The sequence below is a fragment of the Chrysochloris asiatica genome, unplaced genomic scaffold (assembly GCF_000296735.1).
Source record: "Chrysochloris asiatica unplaced genomic scaffold, ChrAsi1.0 scaffold00585, whole genome shotgun sequence".
NCBI classification, from domain to species: domain Eukaryota; kingdom Metazoa; phylum Chordata; class Mammalia; order Afrosoricida; family Chrysochloridae; genus Chrysochloris; species Chrysochloris asiatica.
This window is the reverse complement of record NW_006409103.1, coordinates 102,762-107,324: the sequence shown is the minus strand read 5'-3', so window position 1 is coordinate 107,324 and position 4,563 is coordinate 102,762.

The following is a 4,563-nucleotide window of genomic DNA, read 5'->3' as shown; positions in this document are numbered from 1 at the left end:
ATTGATGGCGTCAAGTGTGGCAGCGGTTGTGAGGTTGGCCCAGGATCGGACATTGTTTCGTTCTGCTGTGCATGGGGTCGCTATGAGTCGGTTCCGACTTGATGGCACCTGACAACAACAACAACAAACAGAAAAAAAGAAAGACCCTCAAAAGATGGATTGGTGAAATGGCAGAAGCAATGGGTTTAGGCATAATAGCAAACATGAGGATGGCACAGGACTAGGAATCTTTCTATTGTGTATATAAGTTCACTATCATTAGGTAAACTTGGCAGAACCTAATAACAAGAACAGGAAAGGCAGTGAAAATCTAAGTTTGCGAATGTATAATTTCTCTTTAAAAATATAATTTAATTTAAACCTATTTCAAAGCAAGTTAGATTGCTGGAATTAAAAAAAAAAAAAAAAAAAAAACAAGAAGGGGAAGCTATCGTTATGTATTTTATTTCTAATCTAACTTTAAAGAAAGAAAAAAATAGTTATAATTTTTAATCAAAGAATGCTGTATATGTAAATTTAATGAAACAATATCAAGACAGAATGCATTTGTCATCTTGATATTTGCTTGTAAGTGATAAAACTATTGAAATAGTAATTATAATATTAATAGAAAATAAGTATTGCACAGGATCTGGTAGTTTTCCCTTGTTTTGTATATAGTGTATATACTTAACAACAACAAAAAGATACCTGAGAGTACAGTGGTTAAGCACTCGTATAGAAACCATGTGGGGCCACGTCTGACTTCACAAGGGGTAAAGATAATCAAACTCAAATTCAGTCCTACTCTGATTCCTATGAAGTGGGATCAGACATGCTTTCACCCTACAACCTTCTTTACCCTATTCTTAATCATCCATCCCACAGCACTCTCTGATTGACATTTGGGTTTTATAATCCATTACAAGGGTCACACAGAACTCATAATGATACTCATGATTATGGGGTAGAGAACAGGGTATGATTCAGAATCAAACAGCTCAGGACACAGCAGTTTTCCAGTCAGGAATGCCTCTTGTCTGCCATATTACAGGCACACCTCACTCTTCTCTGCGTCTTCTCAGCCATGTGGTCCCTTGACTTCTGTCCTGCTCAGAAGTTCTATTCACCAGCCTGAAAATGCCCAAAGGGCACATTCTTCAAGTCAGTCTCTTGCCCTTAGGCACTCATCTTTAAACAGCCCATGAGTCAAGAATCTGAAGCTGTTCAGTCTCTCTATACCACCGCCTCTGCTGTCTCTGCTGCTGTCACTGTTTTCCATGCTTCACTTATGCTCTTCATTCTTAACGGTCCTTAGATATTTTCTATCAGCTTAAAATGCTTCCTTTTACACTTATTGGATGGTAACACTAACCAATCCCAAAATAGAGTTTTGTATACCTTATTTGCAGGTGTTGCTGCCTAATCATTTTTAGACTTCTGGTATGGTGATGTAGGATCAGCACTGGACTGTGTACCACAATGTTGGTAATTCCAATCCATCAGCTGCTGCTCAGAAACTATACACAGGATTGTTATGAGTTGGAATCAATTAGACAGCACTTTGTTGTTATTGTTGTTAGATGCCATCAAGTCGGTACCGAGTCATAGAGAGCTTATGCACAACAGAATGAAATACTGCCCGGTCCTGTGCTAACCTCACAATTGTTGCCACACTTGAGTCCATTGATGTGGCCACTTTGCAAATCCATCTCGCTGGGAGTCTTCTTCTTTTTCTCTGACCCTCCACTTTAAAAAACATAATCTCCTTCTCCAGTTACTGGTCCCTCCTGACAATATTTCCATATGTATGAGAGACAATGTTGGGCCATCCTGGCCTCCAAGAAGCACTCTGGCTTCACATCTTCCAACACAGACCTGTTGGTTCTTTGGCAGCCTATGGCACTTTCAATATTCTCCTCCAACACCATAACTCAAATGCAATAATTTTTGTATGGGCTTCCTTATTCACTATCCAGCTTTTGCATGCATGTGAGGTTATTGAAAATATCATAGCTTGGATCAGCCTCACCTTAGTCCCCAAGCTGACATCTTTGCACTTTGATACTTTTAAAAACTTTTTTTGCAGCAGATTTGCCAAATGCAATACATCATTTGATTTCTTGGCTACTGGTTCAATGAGTTTGATGGTTATCCAAGAAAAGTAAAGTCCTTGACAACTTCAATCTTTTCTCTGTTGATAAGAATGGTGTTTATTGGTCCAGTGGTAAGGATTTTTGTTTTCTTTACATTGAGATGCAATCCATCCTGAAAGCTGTGGTCTTTGCTCTTCATCAGTAAATATTTTACCTCCTCTTCACTTTCAGCAAGCAAGATTGTATTATCTGCATATTGTAAGTTATTCAAAAGTCTTCCTTCAAACCGGATGTAACATTTTTCTTCATATAACCCAGCTTCTCGGATTATTTTCTCAGCATACAGGTTGAATAAGTATGGTGAAAGAATACAACCCTGTCGCACACCTTTCTTAATTTTAAACGATTCAGTGTTCCTATGTTGTGTTTGAACAACTGCCTCTTGGTCCATATACAGATTCCTCATGAGTAGAATTTAGTGTTCTGGAGTATTCATATTTTGCAATGTTGTCCATAGCTCATGTAGAATTCTCTGCTTTCAGCTAGGATTCATCTGGCATCAGCAATGATATTCCCTGTTCCTTGTCCTGTTCTGAATCCGGCTTGAGCCTCTGGAAGTTTCCTATCAATGTACGCTTGCAATCGTTTCTGTATAACCTTTAGTAAAACTTTACTCACATGAGATATCAAAGATATTGTCTGATGATTTCTGCATTCAGTTGTCACCTCTCTTTGAAATGAGCACAAATATGTATCTCTTCCAATCAGTCAGCCAGATATTTGACTTCATATGTCTTGGTGGGAATTAAGAAGATTTTTGATAGAAAATCCATATCAAGTAAATTCAAGGAACTATAATTGGGCTGCTAACAGAAAGATCAGAGGTCTGAACTATGAAATTGGAAACTATATGAAGCAGTTCTACTCTGCACTAGAAGGTTACTATGAGTTGGAATTGACTGGAGGATAGTGAGTTCAATTTTGGGTTATGGAAAATTAGAGGGTCAGTGTAAAATAGGAAGACATTCAAAGAGGTTGATTGCCACAATTTCTGCAACAATAGACTTAAAAATAACAATGATTTTGTGGCTGGCACAGGTCTGGGTCAACACATTGCATTAAGCAAATCTGCTGCACAAGAACTCTTTAAAGTACTGAAGAACAAAAATGTCAGTTTGAGGACTAAGCTGAGCCTGATTCCAACCGTGGTATTTTCATGTGGAAGTTGGACAGTGAATAAGCAAGACAACAAAAGAATTGATGCATTTGAGTTATGGTGTTGGAAAAGAATATTAAAAGTACAACGAACTACCAAAAGAACAAATAAATCTGTGTTGAAAGAAGTACAGCCAAAATGCTCCTTGGAAACCAGGATGGCCAAACTTTGTCTTTCAAACTTCAGATATAGTATCATGGTGGATCAGACCCTGGAGAAGGATATCATGTTTGGTAAAGTGAGGGTTCTAAGGAAAAGGGAAGCCATGCAAAAAGATGTATTAATACAGTGATCAAAGCAATGGGCTCCAGCTTAACAATGATTGTGAGGTTGGCAAAAGATTGGACAGTGCTTTTTTCTGTTGTGCATAGGGTTGCTATGAATTGGTCATGACTTAATGGCACCTAACAACAACATCAATGACAACACAGGACTTGGTAATTAGTTATCTAATGCTGCTATAACAGAAATACCACAAGTGGATGTATTTAACAAGCAGGGACGTATTATTTTACAGTTTAGGAGGCTAGAAGTCCAAATTCATACTGCCAGCTCTTGGGGAAGGTTTTCTCTTTGATGTCTCTGGATAAAGGTACATGTCTCCTTTCAGCCTCTGTAGTACCAATATTCCTTGGAGATCTCCATACTTCTAGAATTAATCTTAACTTGGATCTAGGAACTTCACAATACTGGACCACAGGTCCAAAGGATGCGGTCCACTCCTGTCTTTTCTCTCTTGGTGGTAGTAGGCCTCTCCTTCTCTGCACATTTTTCTACTTTTATCTCTTCTAAGATCACATCACAGGGATAGCTGCATCTCAACTGCTAAACCATTGGAAATGCTAGCAAGAGTCAAGTTGACACAGCCTGAACTATCACAGTAATGTTAGTCTCTGTTGTACACAGAGTCACTCTGAGTTGGAAGTGACTCAATGACACCTAAGAACAATGAAAATATTGCAAGCTTGTTGTGTTGTTGTTGTCAGGTGCCATTGAGTCAAAACCGACTCATAGCGGCCCCATGCACAGCAGAACAAAACAGTGTCTGATCCTGGGCCAACCTCACTACCGCTGCCACACTTGATGCCATCAGTGATGCCAACTGGTTGATCAATCTCGTTGGGGGTCTTCCTCTTTTTCTCTGACCCTCCATCTTACCCAGCATAACATCCTTCTCCAGCAACTGTTCCCTCCTGACAATATGTCCAAAGTATGAGAGATGAAGCTTTCTATGAAGAAAAATGTGGTTTAAGGATTGGAGGAAGACTCATT